Source organism: Cetorhinus maximus, chromosome 9, assembly GCF_964194155.1.
Source record: "Cetorhinus maximus chromosome 9, sCetMax3.hap1.1, whole genome shotgun sequence".
Lineage (NCBI taxonomy): Eukaryota > Metazoa > Chordata > Chondrichthyes > Lamniformes > Cetorhinidae > Cetorhinus > Cetorhinus maximus.
Genome location: NC_135887.1, coordinates 45229754 through 45252471, shown reverse-complemented (window position 1 = coordinate 45252471; position 22718 = coordinate 45229754). Strand labels below are relative to the sequence as shown.

The 22718-nt window shown below is 45.5% G+C and overlaps 1 long non-coding RNA gene across 1 annotated transcript in view; it reads left to right on the top strand.

Annotated features, from left to right (window-relative positions):
* The window catches only part of LOC144684201 (uncharacterized), a 96383-nt gene that overhangs the window by 13012 nt on the left and 60653 nt on the right, over nt 1-22718 (top strand). Inside the window, exon 2 of the long non-coding RNA XR_013577445.1 lies at nt 3585-3737. This is a non-coding gene — a long non-coding RNA (uncharacterized LOC144684201). The remainder of the gene's footprint in view (nt 1-3584; nt 3738-22718) is intronic.

Sequence of the window (22718 nt, the reverse complement as noted above, 5' to 3'; positions counted from 1 at the left end):
TGTCAGCCCTAGTGGAGATGTTTCAAAATTCAGTCATAAGGACAGACACAAAAATACCACATAAAGAATTGCATTCAGGATCAAGGCTAGATAGAAACTGGACAATCAGGGTGCTTGTTTTATCTATGCTGAGTCCAGGTTTGTTAGCTATGCTTTTAGACCATTGACTAGGCTTGTCAAACTCAGTGTGGAGTCTGAGGTTGTGACAGTTTGTTTTGCTTTGGGCTGAACACCGCTGATTCACTTTTGAGTTTAAGCCTGGAATGTCTGTATAATCTTGGGCTGCATATGCTGTGTGTGCTTCCAAGTCTTGATATAGACATTCGAGGCCCCTCCACAAACATTCAGCAACAAGCATAGGATTGTATTACTATGATGTGTGGAGCCCTTCTGTAACTTGCGCTTCACTAATAACAGTTGCCTTTCTCTGTAACAACTAACATCTAAACTGCTAACCATAACCCATTTCCCTTAAGCTAAGAAACCTCTATACCATAGGCACTTATTGTACTCTGGCTGAATTAATTTTATTCCACCTCTTTGGTTTATTTACTGGTTCAATTAACAGGCCTATTTTGCAAGAGCTTGACAAAGTGTTGCTGCTTTGTAACAACTGATTCAAGTCCATTTGAGGATAATATGTAACAGTGAATGAATCAGAAGGACATACACCAATTGAAACGTCAGTTTGGAAGTTAACCTGGAAATCTGACCATCAGCATCAAAAGAGCCACTTAAAAAAATCCCTGAATATATGTCAATGCTATGCAAATACAGTGAAATGCAGTAGGCCACAGGCTTGTCATAAATTAACTTGAAGGTATTCTTCATAAATTACTTATGAAAGATTAAAGAGGGCATACGGAAGGCACCATTTGCCACCATGCCATCCACTAACATCATTTTTCACAAACAAATTTTTTAATCTTTCAAGTAAGCTATAAGTACATTTCCAAAGAGCACAACGAAAATGTAGGGAAAATGTTTCCGTGTTTTACTGTGTATAGCAGAAAAAACCCTCTTTTCTGCAGAGAACAAGAAATCTATTCAGACATGTATTGGTATTGTCTATTATGAAAACTGTTTTAAAATTGGGACTGATACCGGCCATGCAGATTAGAGGCCCAGCCAATGAATTCATCAGTTTTCTCATGGAGCACACACTTTGGTGACTCAACTGAGGCCATAACGTTTTCCCCCTAACCTGCTCCCAGTTTCAGTGCACAGGCAATATAGCTGGCATTGGCTCTTTCTGTTACCCATTTCCAGAATGTTCTACCTTTGAGGATACCATTGAGCTCCATAGAGTCATCCTTGTTCGAAGGCTTTTCACACCAGAAACTCCATAGCTGCTTCATGGGATGAAGGTCCAGTTCCTTGGTGCAGCCATTTATTTACCTTTTCAGGGGTAGAACAACTTTCTGGCACCTAATAACCTGCCTTTTGACCCCTGGGCATACCCAGTATATTGAGCACACAAGGAGAAGCAGTCCCAGTGCCTTGATTTGCAACAGGACTATGTTATTGGCCCTATTGTTGTATGATTATCACCGTATTGTAGAAGTACTCTTTTTCCACTACCATGCCTCACCCCCATTCACCCTGGTATTCTTTATCCCTTCCTCGCAAATTCACCATAACACTCTTCCCTATACAGTCATTACAATTCAAAAGTACTTAATTGGCTATAAAGTGTTTTGGGAGTTGTGAAGGGCTCTATATAATTGCAAACTCATTCTCTCTTTCCCCTCTGCCCAGTTAATGCTGCCTCGTCCTCTTTGCCTTCAATTCAAGCTAACATTTCTCCACACACACACCTGAGTCAAGCCCAGATTCATGTTTCCTATTCATGCCTTGCAGCAAATATTTGCCAAACTTACTTTATCCTCAGATACCATTCAATACTCTTTCCTAAAGTGATTTAAAACTGATAATGGTGAAATAAGTACGTGCAGTGTGATAGACACTGAAATGAATCAGCAGAAATTATGTGTGAAAATCGATCAGAACAGTTGCTTGAGTAATATAAAGGATTAATGACTAACCAATGAAATCATTTACTGCAATAAATGAAGCTTTCCAAATTTCCTAGTTTTCATAATCTGTGGCAGTAATGAATAAAATTGTACAGAAACTCAGTGTCCTTCAGAATCCTTATGAATACATAGCCTGGAAATAGCTCTGAGCAATGTTAATGCACAAATGTTCACTGCACCTATATTAAATTCCTCTCTCCTCTCTCAGTGGAAGTGTTAACCTTTTAAAGTAAACAGGTTAGCACCTCCTTTAAAATAGAAGAATAAGAAATTTAATATGAGCATGTTAAACATTCATATGGTAACATCACTCTCAGTCATTTCCAAGATCATATGACATTGATGGATAATTTTAGAAAAGATGTTTGCATTATTTATTAATCATGAAATAAAGCATGTGTGGTTCATTTGATATTCCTTTCAGAATTTTTGTTCCTTTAAATGCCATTAGAAGGTGATAGATTTTGATGCAGTGGATGTCCAGGAATGTAATTGTCAATTGGCATGGTTCTGGTATGAACATTTAACCCACTGATATAATGTGTGCTGTTTTTGGGCAGGTGCACACAAATTGGAAAACACTTTACTTTAAATAGAATAATGCCGATTTTAAAAATAGCACACAAGGGGATCTAGTATGAGCACACTAACAGCATTCATTTACACCTCTGAAATTCTCATTGTGCTGTTGTATCGCATGAAGTGAAATGCCATGTGGTCAATGGGAACTGGCAGCATGAGAGTAAACAATCACCCTGATTGGGCAACAAAGTGGTACCAAGGGCCAAAAGAAGAGCTGCCAACTGCAGGGACTCTGACTTGAATGCCCTTCAAGGTGAGGGGCATACACATTTGGGCGCTAACCCCCACACCCTGACTTTCCCAGGATTCTCCAGCACAGTGCTCTTCAGGCCAACATATCTTGCATCTCCACCCATTCCTCTCTCTTTCCAGGTACCTCCTCACATCCCTATCGAAACAGTGAACACAAAACACTCACTCTGATCTTTGTGCTATTTCACATTCATATCTCACAGTCACTATCCACAAATGGTGTCCTTTTCCTCCTCCTCACATAATCCACTTCTCACTGTCACAACCATCTACTTTCTCTCCTATCAGAAGAAGAGAGCACAAAGCTTGAGGGAGAGACAGAAAACCGGGCGGGGGTGGCGGAGGGTGGGAATGGGGGGCAGTCATCAGGGTGTCTCCAGTGGTAATATGTGCCCACTTGGTCCAATGGGAAGGAGATCTTTTTGCTGAAGGTTGCAGATACAGGCAAAGACCCACCATGAAAACCTAAGCCTCCAGAGGCACTGGTGCGCAAATATATTGAGAGAGCTGAACCTCTGCCTGTAAATCCTGTGTTTGGGGGGAAGGGGCAGGGTGGGTTGGGGTGGGGGGGTGGCGCAGGGGGTGGATCTCGCCTCCTTCCAGCTGCATCTCTGTATCCTTGCCCTCTTTCGTGTGGAGCGTCATGTGTTGCCTCTGTTTTGTAAACATTAAGCAGGGATCTTTTACAAGAGTGTACTTATAATCTCACTACAGGATCTGACAATGACTGCAGTTGTTGGAGAAGGCAGCTGCTCCTCTTCATAATGTTGCTGCTGAATCTGTTGGTGTTGCTGGTGCAGCTCCTCCACATCACAGGTCCAAGGTAGAGCTGCAGTGAAGGCTGACAACAGGAATGTTCAGCTGAAGGTGAGTGAAGTGCAACACAGTCGAACTGACATCCAAAAAGTTTAAAAGCGAAAGCACTCTTTCAGAACAGGTTCTGTGTGCACCAGCACTTAGGGAGGGCTGCAGCTCTTAGGTTTCACTGTTTGAAGGTATCTTGGCCTGTCAGTTTCACTGAATGAGCACTCTCCACTGTGCTCTCGCCTGGTTGCCCTTGGTGAGTTTCACACAGTAGGTGAAATCTGCACCCTGGCTGTTAAAGCCAGAACTCTCAGCTAAAACAAGAATTAAGTGCCGACTTGAGTATTTAGATTACTTAGCCAACAGATCCACAAGGGCTCCCCACTTGTCTCTTGCCCCGCTGAGATCCGGAAGTGGATGGGATCATGTTAGATTTATGACCTGAAATCACATTTCGGGGCTTTAACCAGCCCCTGCCCTCGAACCTGCCCCTGAGCCCCTCACCTTGGCAACTAAAATTCATCCCCAGGTCCACAGGCCTCTGGATTACTTGTCCGAAGGTGATCAGTTTCTGTATCCGTTTTCTGTGCTTGTTCTTTGCTCCGTACTTGTGGAATTTTGAAAATAATCAGAATAAAAAACTGATGAGACTCCAGTTTATTCTCACTGACTGTTCTGACCTATTTTTGGTGCAGTTGATGTTGGGAATTATGAGCAAGCAGTCAGTACTTGTTAGCACCAAAGGCCGAGCTGCTTTCATAGCATTTTTTGGCTGGTGTTCAAACAGTTGAGTAGCAGGAACATTTCAGCCAAAGAACAGTTCTTTATTTTTACACTGCAGCTGTGTCCAGAAATCGTGGATTTGTTTTCATATCTTGACATTAATGATGCCCCAATTATTTGTAAGTTAAGATAGAAGCCAATATTTTCCTTTGTGCTTGTGCTCCTGCAGGATGTGAATTGTACTAGGGCTTCTACGCATAGGTATGATCTCGTCGTCCTTTCCTTCCTCATTTTAATTATTATAGTTTCAGAGGATTGCAGTTCTGCTTACACTCTCGATTAGAAACCTCGTGAACTAAGCAGAGTGACTATGAAGAAGTATTTCTGAGGATACTGCCACAAGGTCTAGAGCTCCCTAGTTTTCAGACACCTCCATAAAAATGTTACGAGCTGAGATAAGAAAAATGAGGCAACAATTCTTTAGGACTAAAGAGGGAGGTAGGGTGAAATATTTATGGGCATTGTGTAAGGAGCTGGGCGTCACTGTCACCTGCGTCACACCCGCTCTCTGAAGCAGGCACCAGCGCAGATACCAGCACCTCAGTTGGCATTAGATCGACGGCTAGTATCTCGGTGCACATTGGTGAGGGCACCACAGTCGCTTGAGGTGCAGGTGGAGGCCGAGAGCACCCAGGGCGCCAGCAGTTGGAGGACTGCTGGGGACCAGGATGATGTTCAGTCAAAGGCTGATGATGAACCTCTGGAGTTGTCCATTAGGTGGCAGAGGTTGGATGGCCAGCGACATGTGCGGGCGATCCATGAGGGTCTGCGTGCCATGGTTTCCATGATGGAGGAGTTCATGCAGAGCATGAGCACTGCGTTGACTATCATGGGCGAGCACACTGCCTCCTCCATGGAGGGAGTGGCAACTCTCACGGAGAGGTAGCTCCAGGGACAGAATCAGGGGTTCCTGGGGTTGCACTTGGACCTGCAAGCCCTCACACAGGCAATGGCCTCGGGTAGTCAGTGTCGGTGCGGGAGGTGGATTGGGCACCCAGTATCCCAGCTAGGTGCCCATCCATCAATGGTGAGCAGGGAAGTCCAGCACGACCTCACGTTGGTGCACAAGCTGCCTGTCATCTCTGCGGGCTCCTCTCAGGGCACTCCAGATGATGGCAGAAGCTCCTCCAGCCGTGGCAATAGCCGCTCCCTCCCAGTTGGGGCTAGCACAGGCTTCACTGGCCAGAGGACGACCATCAAGATCATCAAGGTCAACAAGACAGTAGCGTCAGCCTGTGCCAGCGAGGGGGGAGCACCTAGACATAGCATTCGCAAGTGTACGTTAAAGGCACCATGAGCACAAGAGGGACAGGTCATGGGTGATTTTATGTTCATTTATGTTTAATTAATGTATACTTGTCTGAGAATTAAGACCAGGGAAGTTGATGTAAATAATCTGTAATTGTTAAAATGATATAAATTTTGTTTTTCTCTTCATGGCCTGTGTATGCTTCACCTTTTTATTTCATTGATTCAGGGTACGTTAGTATGTAATGCTGGACCTAAGTGGCTCTGAACTTTATTGCACAGGTACTGAGTGTACTTTGTGTTCAAATGAAAGGGTCCTTTCAGACATCTCGGCTGGAGGCAGCAGCCCTGGTATGCGTTTGAAGCTGATCTTTGGTAGCCTAGCTGAAGGAACATTGAATCAAGGTGTCCATGGTGTCCTTGCCTCCCTGGAGGTTATCGAGGTCTGGCTCCATGTCCTCAGCTTTCGCCTCACCGTGCTCATCTTCAGGTTCACCACTGGACTCATCATCTGTGGCCTGGGTAGCTGCATCAAGATCCCTTCCCTCCAGTGGATCTCCCCTTGCCAGTGCCAGATTGTGGAGAGCGCAACATGCAACCACCATCAGTGGCACCTGCTCTGGGGGTATTGTAGTGCTTCCCCTGAACAGTCCGGGCATCGGAAGCACATCAAGAGAAGACCTATTGTCTTCTCTACCACTGCCCTTGTGGAGCCATGACTCAAATTGTAATGCTTCTCTGCCTCTGTTCTTGGGTGGCGCAGAGGCGTCATGAGCCACCTCTTCAACAGATAGCTCTTGTCACCCAGCAGACATTCATCAAGTCGGGCTGGAGCACTGAAGAGCCTCGGTACCTGGGGGTGTCTGAGGATGTATACGTCATGGGAGCTGCCAAGTACCTTGCACAGACTTGCAGAATCTGCATCCTGTGGTCACACACTATCTGCACGTTCATGGAGTGGAAGCCCTTCCTGTTGACGAAGGCACCCGGCTCACTTGCTGGCGCCTTGATGGCCACATGTGTGCAGTCTATAGCACCCTGGATGCGGGGGAACCCAGCAATCGCTGAAAAGTCTCTGGCTCGCTCAGCCTAGCTGGTCTCGTTCATATGGTAAAGAATAAAGGTCAGTACCTGCCTGAACAGAGCTTCTGTCACCAGCTTGACGTGACTGTGGACAACTGATTGGGAGTCTCCACACATCCCCCACTGACCCCTGGGAAGAACCGGAGGCCTAGAAGTTGAGGACCACTGTGGCCTTCAGAGCCACTGGCATGGGGTGTGCACCCACACAGTCAGAGCTGATCTCAGGCCCAATCATCTGGCAAATGGAGATCATGGTTTCCCTTGAGAGGCGAAGCCTCCTTCGGCATTGCATCTCGGACATATAGAGGTAGCTGTATCACTTCCTGTAAACCCTGACAGCAGGATAGTGGTGTCCTCTGTGGCCTCTTCCGCTTTGGACTTCCTGCTAGCCCTGTGCACCTTATGCCTGCGCCTCTCCTCCAACAGGTCACTCCCCTGGAAGCTGCATAGGGACACGTGGCCCCCTCTCCCTTCTGCCCCTCTCTTCCTGCTCAGACGAGGTGCCACCAGCGGAGACCACAATCCCCATTACCAGGGTAAGGGAAGGCTGTCAGATACCTGGAAGGGTCCACACAGTCTGAATCCTCTGGGGGCCTGGCAGACAGCAATGAATCCTGAAATGAAGCCTGGAAATGCTAAGAATGAAACCCTGCACAGAGTTGAAGCTGCCAAGTACCAATAAGCAACCAGCTGCAATCTATCTCCAAAACTCCTCACTACTCACATTGGCAATGCTGCTGACCCTTTTTATCCCGCACTTGGATGAGGTTTGTCAAAATGTCGGTCAGCCACCTGCCCGTTTTGCCCGTGCAATGAGCTGGAAATCGCATGGGCAACGAAAAATCTCAGAGAATTGGATTGTTATTGGCCTTAAGTGGCCTGTTAATTAATGGCGGGCGTAGCTCCAGTACCCGCGTGCACTGCTGAGTGAAATATCGCGCGAGTGCACAATGACGTCGGAACACTCACCCAATGTCATCGCGTACTATTTTACTCCCGTTCGGGTTGGTCATGTGCCTGCACGTGGGACGAAAAATTCAGCCCATAAAATAAATTACTTCAAGCAAACAGCCTAAAGCAACATTAGAGCAATCCTATGAAGGGTCTTTAACTCCAGCTTCACCCATCAGTAGCCACCCAACAGTGCTAAACATGTAAACTTATGAAGGAAAGTCTTTGCAGGTGTTGCTGGGACAGCAATTCACTAGAATGCCTCATTCTATGTCTTGGGTAAACGAGTTCGTTGGCCAACCGAGCTCGAACTACACACCTTCCTATATTCTCTTCAATTCCTGCTTACAATCAATAACGGGGAGAGGCTCGTGTAAGAATAAACAGTGATGGTTTATTGAGACATAGGGCAGAGCACCAGATCAGATGTGCTCACTCAGAAACCTCCAGAACTAGGCTTACAGTTCCCAGTTGCCCACGCTGTTTGTCAGTGCTATCATATGATCAGTACACTTCCATTCTCTTAAAAGTACACTTTACCACATCCCTCCTCCTTTACTTAAAAGTACAGCTAACACGCTTAAAACACATTAATTATTTACACAATAACTACTTACAGGTCAAGTTTCTCAGGAGGTCTGCTTTGACGGGTTAAGCATCATAGCCCAACAAAGTGCGAGGCTTGCCAACTCCATTTCTGGTTCTTCTTAACTAGGCCATACAATGGGGCCAGGACGGTCGAAAGATTCTGGAGGAATCGGCCATAATAGTTTAACATGCCTAAGAAGGCCTTAAGCCTTAAGGCACGGCGAGGGTGTAAACTAATTTGGCAGGGGTTGGGATAGAGTGGAGGTACAGTAGGGGGTGATGCACAGCCAAATATAGAAGAGAAACTAAGTCAGTCTGGAAAGCAGAGCAAATATAGAGCTGTTAAGCCACAAGGGAATAATACAAGGCTGGATTGCATCTATTTTAACACAAGGAGTCTTACAAGTAAGGCAGATGAATCGAGGGCATTGATTAACACATGGGAATATGATATTGTTGCTATCACAGAGACATGGTTGAGGGAAGGGCAAGACTGGAAGCTCAATATTCCAGACTATAGAATCTTCAGGTATGACTGCAGGGGGTGTAAAAGAGGAGGTGGCATTGCACTATTGATCAAGGAGTCAATTACTGCAGTAAGGAGGGATGGTATCTTAGAAGGTTCCTCAAATGAGGCCATATGGGTAGAACTTTAAAAAAAATCATTTTGCTGGGAGTGTACTATAGGCTTCCAGACAGTTAGGGGTAGATAGGGGAGCAGATATGTAGGTAAATCTCAGAGAATTGTAAAAATAATACGGTAATAATAGTAGGGGATTTCAACTTTCTCAAGATTAACTGGGATAATCTTAGTGTGAAAGGCTTAGAGGGGACAGAATTCTTAAAGTGCATCCAGGAGAGCTTTTTTGAGCCAGCACGTAGAAAGCCCTACAAGAGAAGGGGCGGTACTGGGCCTAATCTTAGGGAATGAAGCCGGGCAAGTAGTAGAAGTATCAGTGGGGGAGCATTTCGGAGATAGTGACCATAACTCAGTAAGATTTAAGGTAGTTATGGAAAAGGACAAAGATGGATGAGAAATAGAGGTCCTGAAGCAAAAGCAGAAAATGCTGGAAAAACTCAGCAGATCTGGCAGCATCTGTGGAGAGAGAAACAGAGTTAATGTTTTGAGTCCGTATGACCCTTCTTCATTAACTTTGTTTCTCTCTCCACAGATGCTGCCAGACCTGCTGAGTTTTTCCAGCATTTTCTGTTTTTGTTTCAGGTTTCCAGCATCCGCAGCATTTTGCTTTTATCCAAATTAAGGTCCTGAATTGGGGGAAGGCCGATTTCTATATGAAAAGACAGGATCTGGCCAAAGTGGACTGGGAGCAGCTATTTGTAGGAGAGTCTACATCAGACCAATGGGAGTCATTCAAAAAGGAAATAGTGAGAGTTCAGGGCCAACATGTTCCCATAAAGGTGAAGGATAGGACCAATGAGTCCATGGAACCCTGGATGCCAAGGGATATAGAGGATTGGATAAGGGAAAAAAAGGAGGTTTATGGCAGATAGGGCTGAAAAAGGCGGAAGCCCTAGACAAGAATAGAAAGTGTAGGGGGGTAGTTAAAAAAGTAATTAGGAGAGCGAAGAGGGGGCATGAAAAACAATTGTGGGCAAGATAAAGGAAAATCCCAAGGCATTTTATAAATATATTAAGGGCATGAGGATAACCAGGGAAAGGGTAGGGCCTACTAGGGACCAAAGTGGCAATCTGTGTATGGAGCCAGAGGATGTAGGTGAGGTTTTGAATGATTACTTTTCATCTGTGTTCACTATGGGGAAGGACAATGCAGGTGTAGAAATCAGGGAGGGGGACTGTGATATACTTGAACAAATTAGCATTGAAACGGAGGAGGTATTAGTGGTTTTAGCGGGCTTAAAAGTGGATAAATCCCCAGGCCCAGATGAGATGTATCCCATGTGAGGCAAGGGAGGAAATTGCAGGGGCTCTGACACTAATTTTCAAATCCTCCCTGGCCACAGGAGAGGTGCCAGAGGACTGGAGGACAGCAAATGTGGTACTATTGTTCAAGAAGGGTAGTAGGGATGAACCAGATAAACACATGCCTGTGAGTCTAACATCAGTGGTAGGGCAACTATTGGAAAAAATTCTGAGGGACAGGATTAATCTCCATTTGGACAGGTAGGGATTAATCAGGGATAGTCAGCATGGCTTTGTCAGGGGAGATCATGTCTAACAAATTTGATTGAATTTTTCAAGGAGGTGACTATTTGTGTAGATGAGGGTAGTGTAGTTGATGTAGTCTACATAGACTTCAGTAAGGCTTTTGACAAGGTCCCACATGGGAAAATGGTCAAGAAGGAAAGTGCCCATGGGATCCAGGGAATTTTGGCAAATTGGATCCAAAATTGGCTTAGTGGCAGGAGGCAGAGGGTGATGATCGAAGATTGTTTCTGCGATTGGAAGCCTGTGACGAGTGGTGCACCGCAGGGATCGGTGCTGGGACCCTTGCTGTTTGTAGTGTACATTAATGATTTAGATGTGAATAAAGGAGGTATGATCAGTAAATTCACAGATGACACGAAAATTGGTGGTGCTATAAATAGTGAGGAGGAAAGCCTTAGATTACAGGACGATATAGACAGGCTGCTAAGATGGGCAGAGCAGTTGCAAATGGAATTTAACCCTGACAAGTTTGAGGTGATGCATTTTGGGAGGACTAACATGGCAAGGCAATACAATGAATGGTAGTACCCTAGGGAGCACAGAGGATCAGAGGGACCTTGGTGTACATGTCCATAGATCCCTGAAGGCAGCAGCACAGGTAGATAAGGCGGTTAAGAAGGAATATGGGATACTTGCCTTTCTTAGCTGAGGCATAGAATATAAGAGCAGGGAGGTTATGTTGGAGCTGTACAGAATACTCGTTAGGCCACAGCTGAAGTACTGTGTGCAGTTCTGGTCGCCACATTATAGGAAGGATGTGATTGCACTGGAGAGTCTGCAGAGGAGATTCACCAGGAAATTGCCTGAACTGGAGCGTTTCAGCTATGAAGAGAGACCGATCGGCTAGGGTTGTTTTTCTTAGAGCAGAGAAAGCTGAGGGGGCACCTGATAGAGATATACAAAATTATGAGAGGCATAGATAGGGTAGATAGGAAGAAATTTATCTCCTTAGCGGAGGTGTCAATAACCAGGGGGCATAGATTTAAGGTAAGGTGCAGGAGCTTTAGAGGGAATTTGAAGAACATTTTTTTCACCCTGAGGGTGGTTGGAATCTGGAGAACACTGCCTGAAAGGGTGGTAGAGGCAGAAACCCTCACAATATTTAAGAAGTATTTAGATGAACACTTGTAATGCCATAGCATACAGGGCTACTACATGTCAAGTGTTGGAAAATGGGATTAGAATAAATAGGTGTTTGATGGCTGCACAGACATGATGGGCCGAAGGGCCTGTTTCTGTGCTGTATAACTCTATGACTCTATGACTCAGTGGTATTTCTCTGGACAGGCGCCTCATGAATGGCCTAGACTTTCTCTTCCACAGAGTGCAGGCCCTGTGCATCAACCTTGTGGCCCAAGTAAATGACCTCTCTGGCTCGAAACAGGCATCTTTCCTTTAAGCCTACCCCCGCTTGGGTGAATCTTTTGAGCACCTCCTCCAGATTTGCTAAATTCTCCTCGACGGTTAGTCCAGTGACCAAAATGTTGTCTAAGTAAATGACAACATGGGGTAAACCTTGAAGCAGGTTTTCCATAGCCCTCTGAAAAATAGCACACAGAGAAGACCCCAAAGGGCAATCTTGTATATTGATACAATCCACGATGCATATTAATGGTGACAAATTCTCTAGAGTTGTTTTCCAACTCTACCTGCTGGTAGGCATGGTTCATATCTAATTTTGAATATGTGGTGCCCCCTGCCAATTTTGAATATAATTCCTCAATCTTGGGTATTCGGTGTCTCTCCAGCCTGGCTACTTTACAGTTAGTTTGTAGTTACCGCACAAACCTTTCCTTTGGTCTGGCTTTAGCACAGGTACAATGGGTGTCGCCCACTCAGCAAACTGCACTGGCTGCAGGGTGGCCAATTTCTCCGGTTTGTTCAACTTGGCTTCTACCTTGTCCTGCAAAGTGTAAGGGACTGGTCTGCGTTTGGGTCTACATGGATTCGGGACTGTAACCCTCGAATCCTTCCTAATTCGTTGTTAAAAACTGAAGAGTATCTTTACATTAAGTCTTGTAGGCCTCTCGTAGCAACTTGAAAAATGTCAGCACATTTCCATTTAATCTTTTCGAGCCAGTTGCAGCCTATTAAGCTGGGTCCCTCTCCGGCTACCACTGGCGCAGGCAGCCTTTCAGATTGATCTCTGTACTTCACCAAGACCTGACATAACTCTTTCAGTCTTATTTCTTCACCCGTTTATGTCCTCAGCTATGTGTCCAAAACTTCTAACTTCAAAGGATGGGTTCCTTTACTCAGATATCTAAATGTATGCTCTCCAATGATGGACATTGACACTCCTGTATCAACTTCCATCCGTTGATCATTATGACTACTTGGATTGGCTCGGTTCTGCCCACTTTGAGGTTATATGACAAATGGATGTCCGACTCTATTTCTTCTGGCTCTTCCATGGGGCATATTTCACGATTTTTCCTTCTGCCTTTATAGTGTTATAGTGTCATAGAGGGCTACAGCACAGAAAAAGGCCCTTCGGCCCATCGAGTCTGCGCCAGTCAAACAAGTACCTAACTATTCTAATCCCCTTTTCCAGCACTAGGCTCATAGCCTTGTATGCCATGGCATCGCAAGTGCACATCCAAATACTTATGAGGGTTTCTGCCTCTACCACCCTTTCAGGCAGAGAGGTCCAGATTCCCACCACCCTCTGGGTGAAAAAATTCTTCCTCACATCCCCTCTAAACCTCCTGCCCCTTACCTTAAATCTATGCCCCCTGGTTATTGATCCCTCCATCAAGGGGAAATATTCCTTCCTGTCTACTCTATCTATGCCCCTCATAATTTTACACACCTCAATCATGTCCCCCTCAATCTCCTCTGCTCCAGGGAAAATAACCCCAGTCTATCCAATCTTTCCTCATAACTAAAACTCTCCAGCCCAGGCAACACTCTGGTAAATCTCCTCTGCACTCTCTCTAGTGCAATCACATCCTTCCTATAATGCGGATTCCAGAACTGCATGCAATACTCTAGCTGTGGCCTAACCAGTGTTTTATACAGTTCCAGCATAACCTCCCTGCTCTTATATTCTATGCCTCAGCTAATAAAGGCAAGTATCCCATATGCCACCTTAACCACCTTATCTACCTGCCCCGCTACCTTAAGGGACCGGTGGACATGCACACCAAGGTCCCTCTGATCCTCGGTGCTTCCCAGGGTCCTACCATTCATCGTGTATTCCTGTGCCTTATTTGTCCTGCCCAAGTGTATCACCTTACACTTATCCAGATTAAATTCCATTTGCCACTGATCATCCCATCTGACCAGTCTGTCTGTATCCTCCTGTAATCTAAAGCTATCCACCTCACTATTTACCACCCCACCAATTTTCGTGTCATCGGCGAACTTACTGATCAGCCCTCCTACATTCAAGTCTAAATCATTTATGTATATCACAAACAGCAATGGACCCAACACCGATCCCTGTGGAACCCCACTAGACACAGGCATCCAGTCACAAAAACACCCCTCGACCATCACCCTTTGCTTCCTGCCACTCAGCCAATTCTGGATCCAATTTGCCAAAGTGCCTTGGATGCCATGGGCTCTTAACTTCATTATCAGTCTCCCATGTGGGACCTTATCAAAAGCCTTACTGAAGTCCAAGTAGACTACGTCAAATGCATTGCCCTCATCTACACACCTGGTCACCTCTTCAAAAAATTCAATCAAATTGGTCAGACATGACCTCCCCTTAACAAAACCATGCTGACTGCCCTTGATTAATCCCTGCCTCTCCAAGTGTAGATTAATTCTGTCCCTCAGAATCGCTTCCAATAGTTTCCCCACCACTGAGGTTAGACTGACTGGCCTGTAGTTCCTTGGTTTATCCCTTCCTCCCTTCTTGAATAACGGTACCACATTGGCTGTCCTCCAGTCCTCTGGCACCTCTCCTGTAGCCAGAGAGGTATTGAAAATTATTGCCAGCACCCCTGCCAGCTCCTCCCTTGCCTCACTCAACAGCCTGGGATACATTTCATCCGGGCCTGGAGATTTATATACTTTTAAGCTTGCCAGGCCACTTAGAACCTCCTCCCTTTCTATGCTAATTTCTTCAATTATATCACAGCCTGATTTCCATACCAACGTTGTCCCTCTCACTTGTGAACACCGACACAAAGTATTCATTTAGAACCCTACCTACATCTTCCGGCTCCACACACAAATTACCACTACGGTCCTTAATGGGCCCTACTCTTTCCCTAGTTATCCTCTTACTCTTAATGTACTTGTAAAATAACTTTGGATTTTCCTTTATTTTACCTGACAATGTTTTCTCATGCCTCCTTTTTGCTCTCCCAATTTCCTTTTTAAGATCCCCCCATCACATTCTATACTCCTCTAGGGCTTCCGCTGTTTTGAGCCCTCAGTACCTGCCATAAGCTTCCCTTTTTCTCTTTATCCAATCCTGTATATCCCTTGACATTCAGGGTTCCCTGGATTTGTTGGTCCCACCCTTTGTCTTTACTGGAATGTGTTGGCCCTGTACACTCCCTATTTCCTTCTTGAATGAGTTCCACTGTTCTGAAGCAGGTTTACCTAAAAGTAGCTGCTCCCAGTCCACTCTGGCCAAATCATATCTGATCTTATTAAAATCGGCCTTCCCCCAATTTAGAACTCTGATTTCTGGCCCATCCTTGTCCTTTTCCATAACTACCTTGAATCTAACAGAGTTATGATCATTATCTGCAAAATATTCACCCACTGATACCTCTACCACTTGCTCGGCTTCATTCCCTAAAATTAAGTCCAGGACCTTGTAGGACCTTCTATATACTGGCTTAAAAAGCTCTCCTGGATGCATTTTAAGAATTCTTCTCCCTCTAAATCTATCACACTATGACTAACCCAGTTAATGTTATGGAAGTTGAAATCCCCCACTATTACTACCCTATTATTTTTACACTTCTCTGAAATTTGCCTACATATCTGCTCTTCCATTTCTCTCTGACTGTTTGGGGGCCAATAGCACACTCCCAGCAATGTGATTGATCCTTTTTTGTTTTTCAGTTCTACCCATGTGGCTTCATTTGAGGAGCCTTCTAAGATGTCATCCCTCCTTACTGCTGTAATTGATTCCTTGATCAATATTGCGATACCCCCTCCTCTTTTACCTCCTTCCTGGTCTTGCCTGAAGACCCTATATCCTGGAATATTGAGCTGCCAATCCTGCCCCTCTCTCAACCATGTATCTGTGACAGCAATGAAATCATACTTCCTTGTGTTAATTTGTGCCCTCAACTCATCTGCCTTATTCGTCAGACTCCTTGCATTCAAATAAATACCATCCAACCTTCTCAAACTCCCTTGTGCCTTAACTGGCCTATAATTTTCAATGCCTTCCAGACAATGTTGCTCTCTCTTCTAATTTTGGCTGTGCATCTCCCCTTGCTGAACCTCCTCTCAGGATCCCACACCCCTGCCAAGCTAGTTTAAACCCTCCCTAACAGCACTAGCAAATCTCCCCACAAGGATGTTGATCCCGTTCCAGTTCAGGTGCAACCAGTCTACCCTGTACAAGTCCCACCCCATCCCCAGAAATGGTCCCAATGTCCCAGAAATCTAAAGCCCTCTCTCCTGCATCATCTCTCCAGCCACACATTCATCTGGACTAACCTCCTATTTCTATACTCACTAGCGCGTGGCACCAGAAGGAATCCAGAGATTACTACCTTCGAGGTCCTGTTTTTTAATCTGTTTCCTATCTCCTTAAATTCTGCTTGCAGGACCTCATCCCTCTTTCTATCTATGTCGTTGGTACGAATACGTACCACAATCTTAGTCTGTTTGCCCTCCCCCATTAGAATGCTCTGCAGCCGTTCAGTGACATCCTTGACCCTGGCACCAGGGAAGCAACATACCATCCTGGAGTCACATCCACAGCCGCAGAAACGCCTGTCTGTTCCCCTTGCTATCGAGTCTCCTATCACTTTTGCTCTCCCCCTCTTTTTCCTTCCCCCCCCCACCTGTGCAGCTGAACCACTCACAGTGACACGAGTGTGGCTGCACTCCCCAGAGGAACCATCACTCTCACCATTTTCCAACACAGAAAAATGGTTCTCAAGTGAGATACACCCTGGGGATTTCCTGACTACCTGCCTGACGTCTTTCTTCTGACTGATAGTCACCCATTCCCTCTCTGTCTGCACTTCCGCAAGCTGTGGTGTGACCACGTCTAAAAACCTGCTATCCACGAAACTCTCAGCCTCACGGATGCACCTCAGTGCCTCCAGCTGCCGCTCAAGCTCCGAAACATGGAGCTCAATTGGCTGCAGCTGGTGGCACTTCCTGCGCATGTGGTCGGTCAGAGTGCAAGGAGCATCTAGGACTTCCCACATGTTGCAGGCGGTACATAACATGGGACTGAGCCTAGCCCTGCCATGCCTCTAGTTGAAAAAAAAACCCTTTAAGTTAAATACAGTAAAAAAAACGTTAAATTATTTATGTACTTTAAATAAAAACTAGAACCCTTACCTGTCCTTAGCTTAAACTATTTTAAACTGGAGAAAAACACTTACCCACTACTCACCAATCAGTTCTCAGCTTTGTGCTGATGTCACTTTTTGAAGCTTCATCACACTTGCACTGGTTCTGATCTCTCCGCCGCTCTCTCGTACTGTCTTGTGATGTCACCCTTGTTATTTTCAACAAGAACTGACTGTAGGACACACTTCCCCTCTTCACTTGTCATTCTTGTTTTCAAACCCCCACATTGCCTCCCCCACTCCCCTCAACGGTCTCTGCGCTCCTCCAAATCTGGCCTTTAGCACATCCAATTTTAAATTGCTCCCCCATTGACAGATACCCCTGTGTTCTAGCGTTCCCTCCCTAAACCTCTCCGTCTCTATCCTCTAAGACCTTCTTAAAGCCAACCTCTTGCCAAGCTTTTGAAAACCTATCACAATACCTCCTTATGTGGTTTGGTGTTAAATTTTTTGTTTGATAATCACACCTGTTAAGTGCCCTGGAACTTTTAACTATGCTAAGGTGCCACATAAATGCATATTAAGGTACACTTTGTGGCAAGCTTTGCAAAATAGTTGCACAAATACAAAAACACAAACTGGAACCAATGCAGGCATACAGAATCATTCAGTATTGTTCCTTTCTCGAAGTTCAATACTCAAAGCAGGAGAGGACAAGAGTGCGTTAGTTTCTGTAAAAACCCAGTTACAAGTTATAAAATGCTACAGTCTCCTCTGCCACAGCTCAAAGTGGCATAAAATTGTTATTTAAAAACTAATTGAATTTGAAAAGCAGTGAACACAAGTGAAGTCAAAGGATCAGGTAAGAATACAGTGTTAAAATTATTATGCAACAGGGCTGTGATTACCACACTCCATTGGTTTCAGAGCCCTGGGTTGTGGAACAGGGGGGAAAAAAAACAAAGGTTCCTGCTCTTAATTGCTATCCAGTGACCCCTGCTGAAGAGTACTTGCATGGATCAGGTAAGGAGAGAATGTGTGGGCATGATTCCCTGCCAGCTGAACAGCCAACTGACACTCAAATAGGCAGCAATAAAGAAAGGGCTGCTGGTATATAAGGAATCATACCTCAGCAGAAGTCACAGCCAGAGTTCTTGCTATAACTTGCATGCTATACAAACACAGTGATTCAGACCATCAAAAACAACACGGAAATAATTTCAGTAACAATTTCAAAAGGTCCAATAGAACATGCTCAAAGTGCAGTTTAAATTCATTATACGGGCTCTGCTGGTTAAATTGCAATGGTAGTAAGAGACTTACTTTTTGTGGCAGCACAAAGTAAACTGTCCCTCTTCTGTTCACGCCCCTCAGTTTATTTTAAACTAAGCTAATATGAAAGACTAAGGCCCCTATAGTGCAGGACACCTAGGTTTAAAAAAATGACTACTACTCCCCATCAGCAACAGCCTGTAAACAGTAAATGTCTCCTGCTTCTAAGCAATTATTGTTTTAACCTTTCCCTGCAGCGCTGTCTTATGTGGCCATAGCAGTGGCAGAAAAAGTACTCGCCTTGTTTGTGTTGTCGTTCACTCACTGGAGGCCTGGATGTATTTCTCGCTTTCATTTTGTGGGTTTTCACTGCAGTACCATAGTTTTTCAATGGTCTGGAGCTAGAGAGCATTTCCCGCCTTTCCGTGGAGTCCAAAGTTTTTGCGCCTTTTGTTGCCAGATTGTCCCGCTCGACCAGATAGACGGCACCATTTTGTGTCTCTTTTATACCTTCGGAATTTCTAACAGCATGCTCCATCGCGATAGCTAATTCTAATGTCTTATTGGAGTCTAGACTAGGTTCGGCTAGTTCCAGGGAGCAGAGTCAGAGGGTGGAGTTCCAGAGCGGTGAATATAAAAACCTTACCTCGAGGATTCCTGACTTAGTTCCAAGGAGCAGAGTCAGAGGGCGGAGTTCCAGAGTGGTGAGTATAAAAACCTTACCTCGGGGATTCGCGTCCTAGTTCCAGGGAGCAGAGTCGGAGGGCGGAGTTCCAGAGCGGTGAGTGTAAAAACCTTACCTCGGGGATTCGCGGCCTAGTTCCAGGAAGCAGAGTCGGAGGGCAGAGTTCCAGAGTGGGGAGTATAAAAACCTTACCTCGGGGATTCGCGGCCTAGTTCCAGGGAGCAGAGTCGGAGGGCGGACCTCGGGTCTTAAAAAAAATTAAAAGTGGCGTCACGGTAAATCTGTGACCTGATTGGCTGGTAGGGAATCTACACTGAATTTGAAACTAAAACATTGTTAAACTAATTAAACCCAAATAAATTAATCACTTAATTAATAAGTAGAGGGTATCTAGACCAGAAGCAGGGGATTACTGTTCTTAGAATTTAGCATTTATAGTGGAAATCTAGCCCTAGGGAACGTATGGTTAATAAGGAAGCAGTTATTAGATTTAAATTAATTTATTAAATACTTCTAGAAATGGCAGTTGCTGGGGTGAAGTGCTTCACCTGTGGGATGTGGGAAATGTGTGACGCTTCAAGTGTCCCGGACAACTACATCTGCAGGAAGTGTACCCAATTGCAGCTCCTCACAGACCGCATGGATCGGTTGGAGCAGCAGTTGGATGCACTTAGGAGCATTCAGGTGGCGGAAAACGTCATAGACAGGAGTTTTGCAGATGTGGTCACACCCAAGGTACAGACAGATAGATGGGTGACCGCTAGAAGGGGCAGGCAGTCTGTGCAGAAATCCCCTGTGGCTGTCCCCCTCTCTAACAGGTATACCGTTTTGGATACTGTTGGGGGGGATGGCCTATAAGGGGAAAACAACAGCAGTAGCCAGAGCAGAGGCACCACGGCTGTCTCTGTTTGTTCAGCAGGGGGGGTCAAAGCACAGAAGAGCAATTGTCATAGGGGACTCTATAGTCAGGGGCTCAGACAGGCTCTTCTGTGGTCGTGAAAGAGACACCAGGATGGTATGTTGCCTCCCTGGTGCCAGGGTCCAGGATGTCTCTGATCGGGTACGGGACATTCTGAAGGGGGAGGGAGAACAGCCAGAGGTCGTGGTACACATTGGTACTAATGACATAGGCAGGAAGAGTGACGAGGTCCTACAGCGGGAGTTCAGGGAGTTAGGCAGAAAGTTAAAAAACAGGACCTCTAGGGTTGTAATCTCAGGATTACTCCCTGTGCTACGTGCCAGTGAGGCTAGAAATAGGAAGATAGTGCAGCTAAACACGTGGCTGAACAGCTGGTGTCGGAGGGAGGTTTTCCGATATCTGGATCATTGGGATCTCTTCCGGGGCAGGTGGGACCTGTACAAGAAGGGCGGGTTGCATCTAAACTGGAGGGGCACCAATATCCTGGCTGCGAAGTTTGCTAGTGTCACTCGGGAGGGTTTAAATTAGTATGGCAGGGGGGTGGGAACCAGAGCAATAGGTCAGCAGGTGAAATAAATGACTGGGAACTAGTGAATATGGCCAGTAGGACTAAGAGGAAGAGCAGGCAGAGAGAAATTACTGAACAGTGGGACTGGGGGTCTGAAATGCATTTGTTTCAATGCAAGAAGTATAACAGGCAAGGCAGATGAGCTTAGAGCTTGGATTAGTACTTGGGACAATGATGTTATTGCTATTACAGAGACTTGGTTGAAGGATGGACAGGATTGGCAGATAAACGTTACAGGATTTAGATGTTTCAGGCAGGATAGAGAGGGATGTAGAAGAGGTGGGGGAGTTGGACTGCTAATTAAGGAGAATATCACAGCTGTAGCACAGGAGGACAACTAGGAGGGCTCATGCAGTGAGGCAATATGGGTAGAGCTCCGGAATAGGAAGGATGCAGTCACAATTTTGGGGGTTTACTATAGGCCTCCCAATTGCCGGCGGGAAATTGAGGAACAGTTATGTAGGCAGCTTTTGGAAAGATGTAAAAGCAATAGGGTTGTTGTGGTGGGTGATTTTAACTTTCCCTATATTGACTGGGAATCACTTAGTACTAGGGGTTTGGGTGGTGCAGAATTTGTAAGGTGCATCCAGGAGGGCGTCCTGAGACAATATGTAGATAGTCCAACTAGGGAAGGGGTATTAGGGAATGAACCCGGCCAGGTGGTCAAAGTTTCAGATGGGGAGCATTTCGGGAAAAGTGACCATAATTCAGTAAGTTTCAAGGTACTGGCGGATAAGGATAACAGGAGTCCTCAGGTTAAGGTGCTAAATTGGGGGAAGGCTAATTATAACAATATTAGGCAGGAACTGAGGAACCTAGACTGGAGGCGGATGTTTGAGGGCAAATCAACAACTGACATGTGGGGGGCTTTCAAACGTCAGTTGATAAGAATTCAGGACCGGCATGTTCCTGCTAGGATAAAGGATAAGTATGGCAAGTTTCAGGAACCTTGGATAACGAAGGATATAGTGAGATTAGTCAAAAAGAAAAGGGAAGCATTCGTAAGGGCTAGAAGGCTGGGAGCAGATGAAGCCTGTGGAGAATATAAAGAAAGTAGGAAGAAACTTAAGCAAGGAGTCAGGAGGGCTAAAAGGGGTCATGAAAAGTCATTGGCAACCAGGATTAAGGAAAATCCCAAGGCCTTTTATACATATGTAAAAAGCAAGAGGGTAGCCAAGGAAAAGGTAGGCCCACTCAGGTACAGAGGTGGGAATCTGTGTGTGGAGCCAGAAGAAATGGGAGAGATACTAAATGTGTACTTCTCATCGGTATTCACCAAAGAGAAGGACTTAGCGGTCGATTTGTCTAGGGAAGAGTGTGTAGATAATCTGGATCATGTTGAGATCAAAAAAGAGGAGGTGTTAGGCATCTTGAAGAATATTAAGGTGGATAAGTCCCCAGGGCCAGATGGGATCTACCCCAGAGTACTGAGGGAGGCAAGGGAGGAGATTGCTAGGGCCTTGGCAGAAATCTTTTTATCCTCACTGGCTATGGGTGAGGTCCCAGAGGACTGGAGAATGGCCAATGTTGTTCCATTCCAAGGTAAATGAGCTTGTGGCATAGATTGAAATTGGCAGGTACGATGTGGTGGGCATCGCGGAGACATGGCTGCAGGGGGATCAGGACTGGGAGCTAAATAACCAAGGATGTACATCCTATCGAAAAGATAGGCAGGTTGGCAGAGGGGGTGGGGTTGCTTTGTTAGTAAAAAATTAAATTAAATTGATAGCAAGAAATGACGTAGGGTCAGATGATGTAGAATCCGTGTAGGTAGAGTTGAGGAACCGCAAAGGTAAAAGAACCATAATGGGAGTTATGTACAGGCCTCCGAACAGTAGTCAGGATGTGGGGCACAAGATACACCAGGAGATAGAAAAGGCATGTAAGAAAGGCAAGGTTTCATTGATCATGGGGGATTTCAATATGCAGGTAGACTGGGAAAATCAGGATGGTAGTGGATCCCAAGAAAAGGAATTTGTGGAATGTCTATGAAATGGCTTTTTGGAGCAGCTTGTGGTGGAGCCCACTAGGGAACAGGCAATTCTAGATTTAGTGATGTGTAATGAGGCAGATTTGATAAGGGAGCTTAAGGTGAAGGAACCCTTAGGAGGAAGTGACCATAATATGATAGAATTTACCCTGCAATTTGAGAGGAAAAAGCTGGAATCAGATGTAACGGTATTACAGTTGAATAAAGGTAACTACAGAGGCATGAGGGAGGAGCTGGCCAGAATTGACTGGGAGATGAGCCTAGCAGGAAAGACAGTGGAACAGCAATGGCAGGAGTTTCTGGGAGTAATTTGGGAGACACAG